Genomic DNA, 14,073 nt, shown 5'->3' on the forward strand with positions numbered 1-14,073 from the left:
TTGTGCAGAGGCTGTGTCACCTCTCCCCTCTGCTTGAGCCTCTCCCACTTCTGCAGCATCTTCCTGGAGGCAGGGGGGCACAGCCCCACCATGGGAGCTTTGGATGTGCCACGGAGTCAGATTTTTCCTAATAAACCTGGGAGCATTTTCATGGCACTGTCCCACTGTAGATCTATCTCCTCCACACCCTGGGGCTGTGTGTGTATAGTCAGGGCTGGTTTCACCTACATTTGTGGCAGCCTTTATTGCCCATGAACTTATTCTGCCATTTGACCTCCCAGTCGTTCAGAACTGGGAGATCTTCCCTCAGCTTTTCACGTGCAATGTTAGGTTTGACTGCCTTAGAAGCTTAGTTGTTGAAAATTTTGGGAGTTTGATAACCAGTCCTTATGAAAACACCAAAAATTCCCTTTGAAAAGGAAAAAGGCACAAGGTCACGGCCATATTTTTGGGAAATTTTACCAACATTTTCTCTTCCTTGTGAAAGCTCATCATGTCTCTGAAACGGTCACTAATTCACAAGAGGCACCTCGCCTTCCTGGGGACAGATTCTTAAGGTTTGTTAGTGAAGGGACTTGACAAAAGATTTTTGGAAAGACAAAAAACATCAGCTGGATTTATCACCCACAAACTCCTTTATTATTAACCTATTAATTCCTTTATTAACTCTTATTTCACACCTATCAACTCCTTCAAAGATTGAAGCAGGACTTCTTTTTATTTCTATTTGAACATTCTTTTTGACCAGTTTTCCCAGTCTCTCATCAGGTCTGTATTTCTCCAGATGCTCCTGAATTTCCCTTAAAAGCTGGTTCCTCATTTGTTGTCTTTCATCACTGTAATATTGGGATTGATTTAAGTGATACTTTGCACAACACATCGAGTAGTTCAGCAATTTCATCTCTGAATTCCTTTAAACCTCTTGGGTGATTGCCATCTGTTCCTGCTCGTTTTCTACCTTGCCTTTTATCATTTCTTTAAAAGCCTCCTCCTCAGGATCTGATGCTTGGTCAGGCTCAGCCCCTGGAAAAAAAGACTTCCCTGAGCTCTCCATGGCAAAGCAATAACCTTTCCTCTCTGCTGGGACCCTCGTCTTGCTGGAGATCTCCTTTCAAGCCTCCATCATTGCCCAATTTTCTACCTGGTCTCCTTATAATGTATTTGAAAAAAAATCTTTTATTTCAAGCTTTAGTTCCTCAGCAGATTTTCAGTCTCTCAGAAGCTCGTTGGACTGACAATTACAGTTTCATATTTAAGTCATGAGAGCTCTTCTCTATCTTTCTCTTTCTGGAAATTACTTACTATTTTACAATAATTCCTGTTTAACTCTAGTAATTCCCTTTACCCTGTGGTTTAGCCAGTGCTCCCTATTTTAGGCCTGTTTATGTATTTTTCAGGGGATGATATGCCCCAACTGCTGATCCTGGAACTAAATAGGTTGATGTGACCCCAAAGTACTTTACACTTTTTGCTGCTCTTTTTACTTTTCCTTCCCAAGATTTCTCATTTTTATGTCATTACTTCTTCATGCCCTTTTAAAGCAGGACTTTATTAAAGGGGATTTGCACTGGTGGCTCTCTCACTCCCACAAAGCTGTACAAATACAAGTGTATAATGATCATCATTACAGAGTCACTCTTTGATGACTGCACCTGGAATACTATTGTTTCAATACTCAGGATTAAATAAAGAATTTCTTCTTTTCTGATGGGATCTCTGATCATTTGCTCCAAGAAAATCTCATTTGGAGTGGCTAAAAATTAGTTTCTATCCCTCAGCTCATTGTAATGTCTCACATCTCCATGTGGACGTAATGAAAGGCTCCCATTACATTGTGTTTATTCCTCCCATGTCTTTCCTCTCCCTGTATTTCAGTGAACTTCAGCCTATGCAGAAACCTAAAAGCTTTCATTTAGTTGTGTGAGGCTGTGACTGGTGATTAAATGGCCTGTGCAGCATTTCTGCCTCCTCTCTGCTCTTACTGCTCCCTGGAGATTCTGTGCCCTATTCAAGCTCCACCTGCTATTTACTTGTGGACATCAACAAAGACATTAAACAAGGAGAAATGGCCTCAAGTTGCACCAGAAGAGGTTCAGGTTGGATTTTAGGAGAAAATTCTTCACTGAGAGGGTGGGTAAGCCCTGGCACAGGCTGCCCAGGGCAGAAGGGGAGGCACCATCCCTGGAGGGGTTCAGAAAATGAGCATATCACTTTGTGATATGGTATAGTGGGCCTGCGGGTGTTGGTCAAAGGTTGGATTGATGATGTTGGAGGTCTTTTCAAACCTTAATCATTCCATGATTGTCAGGTCAAAATTCACCACCTGCCAGTGTCCCTGGGGAATTCCCTCCTGTGGAACTGTGCTGGGATACTGTAGCAAACCCATACACAACAATACCCAGTGATTATGACCAGAAGTTATCTCCCAAAAATAGTGTTTATGAACTATTCTCATGTCTCTGCCCTTGCTGTGAAACTGGAGATTGCTTCCCCAGAAAGTTCCACCAGCAAAACCTGCTCCGTGTGCCCTGCCAAGCCCTGAGCTCTGCGGGCAGGACGTGCCCAGGGAAGGTGCCAGATGTTAATTCAGCAGCACATCCTGTTGTACTGCTGAGACACCTTCTAGACTCTGCTTAAAATCCTAATCCCATTTCATGATCAGGTCCCTTTGCACTGCACTGAGCCACAATTTCTCCCCCATCTCTGCTGTTCCCAGAGTCACAGAATCCTGGAATGTGCTGAGTTGGAAGGGACCCACAAGGATCATCCAGTCCAACCCCTGGCCCTGCACAGGCCCAGCCCCAAGAGTCACCCCCTGTGGCCCAGAGCATCATCCAAACCCTCCTGGAGCTCTGGCAGCCTTGGGGCTGTGCCCACTGCCCTGGGGAGCCTGGGCAGTGCCCAACCAGCCTCTGGGGGAAGAAGCTTTCCCTGAGATCCAACCTGAGCCTGCCCTGACACAGCTCCAGCCATTCCCTGGCTGCTGTCCCTGGTCCCCCCAGAGCAGAGCTCAGTCCCTGCCCCTCCTCTGCCCCTGCCCAGGCACTTGGAACTGCACTGAGGTCTCCCCTCAGTCTCCTCTGCTCCAGCTCAACACGCCCAGTGCCCTCAGTGTCCTCACACGCCTTCAAATCAAGGCCCTTCCCCATCTCTGTGTCCCTCCTTTGGACACTCTCCAATGGCTCAATATCTTCCTTATCTTGCTGGTACACGTGCACAAGCCTGGCTATGGTCCTGAATCCATGATCTGCCTGTGGGGGACTGTTTGGAGCTTGTCTGCCTCACTGGATTATTATTTTTCCATCTTTCTTCAGATTTCTCAACTCTTCTGCCTGTAGATGGTGTCTCTTGCCACCCACTCCCATTCTATAATCAGGGGAGAAGCAGCAGTTAGTGAAGAAAGCTCAAATTGGGTAGATCTCCTTCTCAGAGAGCTTAAGCAGCAGCTGTAGCTCTGGCCCAATTACCAGTTTTAGGTAGTTAGCTCTGTTTTGGGGATTCAGCTTCAGGCAAGAGTGTATAAAGGTATGAAAAAAATCCCCCTTCTTCCTGGTGTAGGCAGAGGGTGCAGGGAGCAGGTCCTGGAGAACAACAGGGAGAGTCAGCCAGGAGCATCCTCCAGGACATCAGTGAACAGCCCAAGCTGTGCTTGTGCACAAGAAATATCTTGGTTTTAACAGCAGAGAACAACAAATAGGAGAGAGAACAACAAATACAAGAGTGCGTGTGAGAAAACTCTGCAAAATTGGGGGTTTGTGCTGACTGCTTTTGCCTGTCCTGCCCAGCAGCACGAGAGCCCCCCAGGTCCTGCTGCGAGGCCAAATAATTACAGAGGACACGATCCTTGCAGGGAGGGCTCAGGGTCATCAACCAACTCCTCCTCAAACGGAAATCTTCGTGCTCTCTGACCCTCTGGTAGCTCCTGCAGATCCACCCCAGGAGAAGAAACTTAGCAGTCGAGGCAGAAATTTTCCTTCAAGGCAGATATTCAACTACGACTTTCACAGAAAGAAATTTGTCCCTCAAAGCCTCCAATTTCAGTGACCTTTTTCTCAGGATTTCTTTTTAAATCCCACAATGTTCAATTTGGCATTTTTAGGGATTTAAATTTTTTTAAGACAGTCCCATTGGAAAAATATTTAATAAATCTAAATTTAGTAGCTTGTCTTGTTTCTGTCAGAAATTTTCATGGGAAGAAGAAGCAGCTCTCAAGCATCTCTTTGCAGACCCAGTAACAATCTTGTACATGTCAAGGAAAGATCACATTGTCCTTTGCAGCTGATCCTGATTCCCTCTGGAGGTCCAGGAGTCTCCCTCCAGCCCAGTCAGTCTTAGAGCATTATTTATGATAATGCCAACAGTGAGAGCAGACACAGCTTTATTCCACTGCCACAGGTACCAGGCAACTTGTTCCTGAAAATCTCCGAAACAGCTTCCTCAGTCTTTCCTCCCGGGCTGAGGAGGCACAATTACATGTCTTGTAGAATTCCTGCCCATCCAAAATCACAATGAATATATTTCAGGAACCTGTACATCAGCAGTTCTGTACAAGGTCCCTGTACGGCAGCAGGACCAACACTGGGTTGGTGTCCTGTGACATGGACTTGCTTCCTGCTGTGTTGCACCAGACCCTTTCCCAAGGACAGGAAAAGCCATTTGCCACTCATGAGATTCAACACTCGTGTCAGCAAAGTGCCCTGGCTATGGGGAAAGAGAGATATAGATATTATGTCAGTTCTCAGCTGGTGTTTCACTCTCCTAAAGAGATTTTTCACAGCTCTGAGTTAGCAATTCCTATATTCCCTTTAAGTTCTGCTCAACTTAAACAAATATTAAATAAGAAATGGGATTTAGGTGAGGTGGATCGATTCCCACTGCTCCTGCAGGGTTCTGACAAGCAGCTCCATCCCTCCTGCATGGACAGGGCTGTGCAGATGGGGGCACTGCGGCCAAACCCATCCCAGTCCTGCCAGGTGGGTGAAGGTACCTCTGCAGTGAGCTGGTTTTACCTGTCCTGCACCAGAATGAGAGAGGCACAGCCAGTTTTAGCAGTGGAGCAGTGGAAAAACAACTCCCCAGCCAGTCCAGGAAATATTGATTTGTTCCTAATCAAGCACAGGATGTGTTGGATGGTGCTTTCTTTCAAGGTGTGGGATCCTGTGAGCTGCAGCTGATAATTGCCCACTGAAGCATCTGATCCATGTCCTGAGGGAGTCAGGGCAGCCTGGAAGGGAGACTGTTGGCAGGAGAGGGGTTTGCACTGCTGCCTGACCCCCAGGAAAGGCTTGGCTATTCCCAGGCTGAAGGAGGATGTCCAAATACCAAGGCAGAGGTTTTATCTCAGTTCTCCTGTCCTTCCATATCCACATCTTCATCTTCATGAATACCATCCAAGGCACATCTAGAGTGGATATCTCTAGAATGTCATGTGGACTCCTGAGTTCAGGGGGCAGAGCTGCCCCACACACTGCAGGGCAGAGCTGGTCCTGGTGCCTCCATCCATTTCTGCCTCAGGAACACAAGCTCAGGCTCCAAGCAGCAGAAGATGTTGCAGGAGAACAGCTCTGTCCTCTTCTCACAGGCTTCCAACTGAATTTGGGCCTGAAGGAACCCATTTTGTCCTTCTCCTCCTCCAGGCCATATATCTTTCATCCTTATTCTTTTCACTCAGGGCTCCCCTGTGCAGACCCTGAGCATCCCCTGCTGTCCACACCAGGACCTTGGGGAGCTGGGCTTGGTCTTCCTCACCAGGAGATCCCCATCACCAGGAGATGCTCCCCTGGCCTCTTCACACCTTTACACCAAGGGGAACTCACCCCAGTGCCAAAATGCAGGGCCAACCCTCTCAGTTCAGGAACCAGCCTGGAAAAATCAGGTTCATGACAGGTGCTAATTTTCTGTTATTAATTTAGACAGTAGATTTCTCCTAACCATGGGTTCTATGTTATTACAGCTATAATCCCACTAACAAGATGAGCTGCCCAGCTGGTACTTAATGTGTCTGAAGCTGTGAATTATACTGCTGGGAAAACAAGCCATGTGGAACAGGAGCAGGGCCTGGCTAACAGAGTTCAAACCTCAAGCATGGACCTTTGAGGAGAAACTGTGACACTGCTGGACCCACAGAGAGAGGGGGGATTTGAGTTCAGGGGGTCACATCTAAGTGTAGTGAAGGGAAAGTTTTATTCCACTCTGTAAAGACAAGAGGGATTTTAAACTTCCTAACTTTTTCCAGTTTAACAGAGAGAAAAAGCTCAGTAAGAAATACTCAGAGGGAAGCTCAGCCCTGGAGAGGTCACCATGTAAAACGGGCCAGAGCATCACTCTTCCTCTCTTGCGTCTTCTTGCTCTGCCAAGCCATGTTTAGTCCATGTTCAGACTGTCCCCAGGTACTGTGTGTCCTTTCATGTTCCCCACACAGGACTGACTCCCTTTCTCCTCCTTTATGGTGGCCATGTAAAGTTCCCTCCTGGACACTCTGTTCTCCCTGGGGAGCCTTCCTGACCACAGATGATCTTTTCTTCCCTAATCTTCAGTGCCCCAAATTTCTCAGACTATCTAGGATCAGATCCGAGCCCAAACCCACATTTAACTCTCACACAGAGGCACAGCCTGAACCAGTGGGGTGTTCAGAGGGTCTCCCTCCCTTCTCCCTTTTTGTCTCGTGCCTTACCTGGTTAATATTTGAACCTAAAAGAACAAACACCAAAAAAGTAGAACTCTCCAAGGGCAAAGGGCAGAACAAGAACGAGATGAAGGGGAAGAAGTCATGGCTGTGACCTCCCCATCAACCACTGACTCATAGGAGAGGGCTGGAGCTCTGGAGCCAGGCTAGGAGAGCTGGGGGGGTTCACCTGGAGAAGAGAAGGCTCCAGGGAGAGCTGAGAGCCCCTTGCAGGGCCTAAAGGGGCTCCAGGAGAGCTGGAGAGGGACTGGGGACAAGGGATGGAGGGACAGGACAAGGGGGAATAGCTTCCCACTGCCAGAGGGCAGGGATAGATGGGATATTGGGAAGGAATCCTTCCCTGTGAGGGTGAGGAGGCCCTGGCACGGGTTGCCCAAAGCTTATGCAGCTGCTGCACAACTGAATTGACATTTTCATTCCTGTCATCTTTGTTCATCCCCCATACTCTGAGGCAGTTTTAAAGGTTCAGGTGAAGGCTGAGCCTGCAAGTTCTAAAAAACCAAGCTGGTGTTACTCAGAAAGAACACCTTCCAGAACACAACAAACAAACATGACCCTCGTTGTCTCCAGCCTCAGCTGAGCCAGCTGCCCTATTCCATTTTTACCTCTCTCGCTCTCAGCTGAATCATTGAACACAGTGCAGGACTCATCCATGCTGCTGGATCAGCCTGTGCTCCCCAGGCAAAGGCAAGAGACCAACATCACATGGTGCAACAGTGCAGTTCCCTGATCAGTCCCTAAAGACAGGGACAACTTGTAGGAAAAAATGCCAAAGGCTACAAAACACAGAATCATGGAATGGTTTGGGTTGGGAGGGACCTTAAAACTCATCTCATTCCACCCCCTGCCATGGGCAGGGACACCTCCCACTAGCCCAGGTTGCTCCAAGCCCCATCCAACCTGGTCTTGGACACTTCCAGGGATCCAGGGGCAGCCACAGCTTCTCCGGGCAACCTGTGCCAGGGCCTCACCACCCTCACAGGGAAGGATTTCTCCCTAACATTTAATCTAAATCCCTCATCTGCTAGTTTAAAACCATTCCCCCTTGTCCTATCACTATTTGCCCCTGTAAAAAGTCACTCTCCCTCTTTTTCTATGAGCACCCTTTAAGTACTGGAAGGAACCAATTCCGACAGGAATGCTCCTTCTCTTCCATGTCCATTTGTTCAGCAGGGAATATGTCCTTCTAGAGTTACTCATCTTCATCCAACAAATCCCAACACATCCTGCTGTTTAGTTGGGAAATTTCAGAGTTCATCAGTGGCCATAATTCCAGTTCAGGCCAGGCCTAAGGGCTCTGCCGGTCAGAGAGCTCTCCCAGTGTGAGGAGACCAGCACTGCTGGGACAGCAGGAAACATTTCTGGAGCTCTGCCACCAGTCTCAGTCACCAGATTTGGAAGGAAGGAAGAAAATGAAGGGAAAAGAGGTGATAAATCTTCAATCCAGGCCAGGCTGGGGACAAACCAGAGCAGTCTGGTGCAGGCACATCTCAACTGCTTCACCTGGATGATCCAGCTGCCAAACCACCACTCTGGGATGTTCATTAAAGGGTATTTTGAGTCATCAAGGTCTATGCAAGGACTGACACATCTGGAGAAAGAGCAGGAAAGGAAGAAGTTCAAGGCACAGATGAGCTCCCCCTGCCCAGTGACTCCCAAAGACATCCACAGACAACCTGCAGGAGATGTCCTGGTGGCAGAAACCTTGAGGGACCACAGTGATCATGGAGGATGAATTTGGTTCAGTGACCAGAATTTCACCCAGTCTGGTTCAATGACCACGTTTCACAAAGACTGACTCTTCCTTCAAGGGCTCCAGGCAACCAAGGAATGATTTCTCACTTCATTAACTGATCTCCCTCAGAGCTCCCAGGCAGCACCTTATTTCTGTTCTGATTTTTTCTACTTCCCACCTTTGGTGACTGAATCTGGCACTGCCTTCATTAAGCAAGCTGGAAGCCCCAGATCTCAGAAATGTTTTCCCTCTGTGGGGATTTACAGCCTATGCTCAGTTTTCCTTTCAGGTTTTCCCTACTGAAGTCCTTCTTCAGCTTCTCCTGAGTGCATATTTCTAGAATAGTTCTTTTCCTGCCCTGGAGCTGAGGGTGGGGGATGTCCCCTGGTTATTGCAGGGGATCAGCAGGTACATTTCACTACTTTCAGAAGAGCTCATCTGTGGAGAACCACAGAACTCCAGCAGCAAACACAGTCGTAGAATCATGGAATCATTAAGGTTGGGAAAGACCTCCAAGATCATCAAATATTAAATACCCCAGGCCCACTGAACCATATCCCCAGGTGCTCAGTCTACTTGGTTTTTTTGAACACTTCCAGGGATGGTGATTCTACCTCTGCCCTGGGCAGGTCCTTCCAATGTTTAACCACTATTTCAGTGAAGAATTTCTCCCAAATATCCGACCAACCCCCCCACCCCTGGCACAGCCTGAGGCCGTTCCCTCTCCTCCTGTCCCTTGTTCCCTGGGAGCAGAGCCCGACCCCCCCGGCTCCCCCCTCCTGTCAGGGGGTTGCAGAGCCAGAAGGTCCCCCCTGAGCCTCCTTTGCTCCAGGCTGAGCCCCCCTAGCTCCCTCAGCTGCTCCTGCTGCTCCAGCCCCTTCCCCAGCACACAGGTTATGAGCATTTGTGAGATCCTGGCAAGGCTATTTAAAATAAATCAATAAATTACCCCCCCACCCCAAAGTTCCTATTTTTCCTCCGTAATGCAAACTGAGGAACTGGTTCTGAATATTCGTGACAAAGCACAGATTAACTATTCCTTCTGCTCTCAACTAAACCTCTCTTTTCCTTACTTTTGTAAGGCTTTTGTTTGCTGTACTTCTTATTGGAGCGAAATTCCCTCATTGCAAAGATGCTGAAAGCTCAGCTCAGGCATCTGAGGATGGAAGTGGGGCCAAGAGGTGCAGACACTGAGGATAAACTGCTGACCTGGCTCCCTGCAAGCTGCCAGCTCCTGCTTTCATTCACACCGAGGCAAACGTGATGTGCACAAGTGGCTGCAGAGTTACAGTACCTGTTAAAGGACCATGAAATATTTATAAGCTGAGAGGGCTTAAAATCTCCCTTGAAAGCCTGTTCTTCATGAAAAGTGGCACTGGAACTGTCGTGAAGGGCTTCTCTACTCATCCAGGAGGAGGAATCCTACCTGGGGCTGGCCAGCAGGAAACTGGATTTCTGGGGCATCTTTGTGAACCGAGGCTTCTTTATTTTAAACCAAGGCTTTTACTTTCAACGAGCCTTTAAACCAAGGCTGATATATCATTTCAATTAAGTACAGAGATGGGTATCTGTGAGAAACCCCAAGGGAAATGTGTGTACTCCCTGTGGGTACCCAAGAGCACAGCTGGAACATGCCAAGCTCTACCCCAGGTAAAGGCACCAATGGGAGAGACAATTCCCAGGGAAAATGGTGTGTCTGAAGAGTCAGGGCCCAACATCCCTCAGGCTGTGCAAACTATCTGACCCCCTGGATGGAATAGAAAATACACCAATTAAAATACAATATCCTTCTCAAGCAGGAGAAAGTCAATGGCTTCAAACTGACAAAGAGGGAGTTTAGATCAGATACTGGGAAGGAATCCTTCCCTGTGGGGGTGGGGAGGCCCTGGCACAGGTTGCCCAGAGAAGCTGTGGCTGCCCCTGGATCCCTGGAAGTGTCCAAGGCCAGGTTGGACGGGGCTTGGAGCAACCTGGGCTAGTGGAAGGTGTCCCTGCCCGTGGTAGGGGTGGGATGGGCTTCAAAGTCCCTTCCCACCCAAACCATCCTGTCCTTCCATGACTCGATGATTCCAAGCAGTGACTGAAGTGTTTGGTTGTGTTTAGTACCTGACACTTCTCTCCAAATCCAGACATTTTCTTCCTCTTTGCACCTTGGCTTGGAACCAACTTTCTATTTCCTGAACAGTCTCTGATATGCAGAGTGGTTTGCAGTGTTTTGGCAGAGAGCAATCACCCCATGTCCCAGGCCAGGCCAGAGCTGCTCCAGGAGCTGGGAGCACTTCAGAGACCCCCACGAGCCTGGGACAGCCCCGAACCCACCCCCAGCCCCTGGGTGCAGGCAGTGCTGGGTGCTCAGTGGGGCAGAAAGCAGCCCTTGGAGGGGTTTGCAGGTGGTAAGAAGGTGTAACAAGATTGTTTGGGTGTTGCCAGAGCATTCTTCTGTTCAAAAAGCAAACGGAGAGCAAAGACCATGACTGGCAACCCTGACATTAGCAAAAAAAACCCCCAAAACCAAACCCACCTTTTTCTTCTGTTATGAAGGGGGGGGGGGGGAATCCTACATGTTTTATTAGAGTTTTTACAACAAATCAAAATGTTCCCTTAGAATGACTGTTTTCCTGAAGCTTGAGAAGGTTCTTCCTTCATAGGAAAAGCATTCAAAGAGGTGGGAGAGGTGAGAAGAGAACTGATGTACAGAAGGAAAGATGCATCTGGAGCAAAGAAGACTACACTGCATATAAAATCCTGTCCAAACTCCTAAAGACATCTAAACATTCAATTTGCTGACCTTAGTGAAGGCCATGTGCTATGAGGAAGGCCATCCTGTGGGGGCTGGTGCCCCAGGTTCTCAGAATTAAAGAATCACAGATTATACTGAGCTGGAAGGGACCCACAAGGATCATCAACTCCAGCCCCTGGCCCTGCACAGACCCATCCCCAAGAGTCACCCCCTGTGCCCCAGAGGATCATCCAAACCCTCCTGCAGCTCTGGCAGCCTTGGGGCTGTGCCCACTGCCCTGGGGAGCCTGGGCAGTGCCCAACCAGCCTCTGGGGGAAGAAGCTTTGCCTGAGATCCAACCTGAGCCTGCCCTGACACAGCTCCAGCCATTCCCTGGCTGCTGTCTCTGGTCCCCCCAGAGCAGAGCTCAGTCCCTGCCCCTCCTCTGCCCCTGCCCAGGCACTTGGAACTGCACTGAGGTCTCCCCTCAATCTCCTCTGCTCCAGCTCAACACACCAAGTGCCCTCAGTGTCCTCACACGCCTTCAAATCAAGGTCCTTCCCCATCTCTGTTGTCTCCTTTGGACACTCTCCCATGGCTCAATCCCTTCCTTCCATTGTGTCCCCCCAAACTACCCCAATGTTGAGGTGAGGCTGCCCCAGGGCAGAGCAGAGTGGGACAATCCCCTCCCTGATGCCCCAGGACAGGGATGTCCCTCCTGGCTGCCAGGGTACTACTGACTCAGGGACAACTGGCACCACCAGGACCCCCAGGGCCCTTTCTGGCTCTGCTTTGCAGCCTCTTATTCCCACTCTGTCCATCCATCTGGGGTTGCCCCATCCCAGGGGCAGAATCCGGCCCTTCCTCTTGTTGAACTTCCCATGGTTGGTGATTCCCAGCCCTTGGACCTGTCCAGGTCTCTCTGCAGGCCCTCCCTGCCTTCCAGGGGCTCAGCAGCTCCTCCCAGTTTTGTGTCATCTGCAAACCTGCTCAGGGTCCCTTCCAGTGCTGTGTCCAAGTCATTGCTGGAGATGTTGGAGAGCACAGGGCCCAAGATGGAGCCCCGTGGAACCCCAGCAGTGACAGGTCACAGTCTGATGTCACCACAGTCACTGTCACCCTCTGTGCCCAACCTACGAGCCAACTGCTCAGACCCCACAAGATATGTTTATCCAGCTGTGTGGTGGACAGTTTGTCCTGGAGGATCCTGGGAGAGACAGGATGCAGGTGCCGAGCTGAGAGATTCTCTGCTGAACCTTAAGAAAACATCCAGAAAGCCAAGAAAGACCAATTAAATATTGCATGGTTCTCTCGCCTGCATGAGAAGAGCTCTCAAACTCTCCAGGAGACAGGAGCCTGTCTGTCACCAGCAAACTTTTCTTAGGCAGCAGCAGAAGTGACGTTTGAGGCTGTGAAGCACCAAGCAGGCTGAGCAGGCATCAATTAGTTTGAAGCTGAATGGGTAGTCCTGGGAACAACAGAGGCAGGATTCAATATGTTTAAGGTGGGTGGCAGCTTACATGCCTGGCTGAGACAGTGTTTTAAAGAGGAAGTATAAAAATAATAATTAAAAAACCATCAGCAGCATTTAATGTGCAGGGGCTGAGTAGCATTTTCAACTTGTCTCCACCTCCTCGGAGCCATCAATGCCTTCCCAGGTTCTACAAATGTACCTCTACTGAGCACTGGAGGTCCAAAGCCCAGGTCCTGAGTGATGTGGGTTTGCAGGAGATGCTGCTCATGGGGTCCTGCCAAGGCTGGGATGGTGAATCTGTGAGTCAGGGCTTGAGAGATACTTGGTAAAAACCTTCCACTACACCAGCAGCCTGGTCTGCTGGAAGGTGTCCCTGCCCATGACAGGGGGTGGAACGAGATGGGTTTTAAAGTCTCTTCAAACCCAAACCATTCTGGAATTCTGGGATTCTACTTGGTCCCTAACAAGTATCTGGACCTTCTCTGCAGGAATGGGTGCTCAAGATTGGTCTTTTTCTGAGCTTGCCCCAGACAATCAAGCTCTGGAGATGGCAGAGGTTTCCCTGAGCTCTCAGCAGTGGATCCAGTGCTCCAGAAAGGCCCTGGAGCCCTGGGGCATCTGCAGAGCAGCAGATCCTCCTTTAGGACAAGAAGATCTCCAGCACAGGGACCAGCCCAAGGACCTAATGGTGGGGTCTCATCCAGTGTCCCAGCACATGGAACAATTAGTGATTCAGTACCTGCAGGCCAACTTTTAATGCATCAGTTGGAGGGCACAGAAATCCACACACAACATAACATCCCTACTCTCTGTGAGATCATCACAGCAGGGAATTTATCCTTCTCTTCACATTCTGCAGATCCTACACCTCCATGGATGTACTGGAGATTCATGAAGCAAGAGGGAAGCAGGCAAGAAAAGTTGAATTCTACAGTTTACTGTGCAGCAGATCAACCCAGAGGGATGTGCCTGTGGCTTAAGTCTTGCATTTATTTCTGGGGTTTTTTGTTCATACCTCAAGACCATTTAATACAAATTGTGTGTGATAAAAGTGTGTTTGAACCATGCAAGCCACTCCAGGTTCACAGCAGCTCCTGGAAACATTCACACTGACTGTGTAGGACCTTACCCAAGAGCTGATATTAATGTGACATAATTAATGTATGTGCTAAACGATGAGCCTCTGCCACCCTCAGTGCTGACTGTGAGCTCTTGGAGTTCCTTCCTGCCATTAGGAAATGACTGGGGCTGTCTCAGAGAAATAGCTACCACTAAGAAGGGGGAGACCTTGTCTTCCCAATTATCAGTACAAAGAGTTATTACCCAGCTGACTGTCAGCGTGTCTGGAAGGGGAATGACAATTTGTCCACATCAGTCCAAAATCAGGAACAGAGGAAGAATTCAATGCACTGAAATGAAGGCTGGGCTCTGAAGGAATGTGGGAGCTGATGGGTCCCATC

At 49.0% G+C, this 14,073-nt stretch overlaps 1 long non-coding RNA gene across 2 annotated transcripts; it reads right to left on the reverse strand.

The window, feature by feature from the left end:
• Nucleotides 1–759: 759 nt before the first annotated feature.
• On the reverse strand, nt 760–12,247 carry LOC113957741. Of its 2 annotated transcripts, none has more exons than XR_003531283.1 (3): nt 12,126–12,247; nt 9,630–9,714; nt 760–1,023 (listed from the first exon to the last, which is right to left on the reverse strand). It is a non-coding gene; the product is annotated as an uncharacterized LOC113957741 (long non-coding RNA). The 2 variants fall into 2 exon arrangements; XR_003531284.1 differs by having other exon boundaries at nt 9,494–9,714.
• Nucleotides 12,248–14,073: the final 1,826 nt, after the last annotated feature.

The sequence above is a fragment of the Corapipo altera genome, unplaced genomic scaffold (genome assembly GCF_003945725.1).
Source record: "Corapipo altera isolate COAL_440 unplaced genomic scaffold, ASM394572v1 151, whole genome shotgun sequence".
In the NCBI taxonomy this organism is placed as follows: domain Eukaryota; kingdom Metazoa; phylum Chordata; class Aves; order Passeriformes; family Pipridae; genus Corapipo; species Corapipo altera.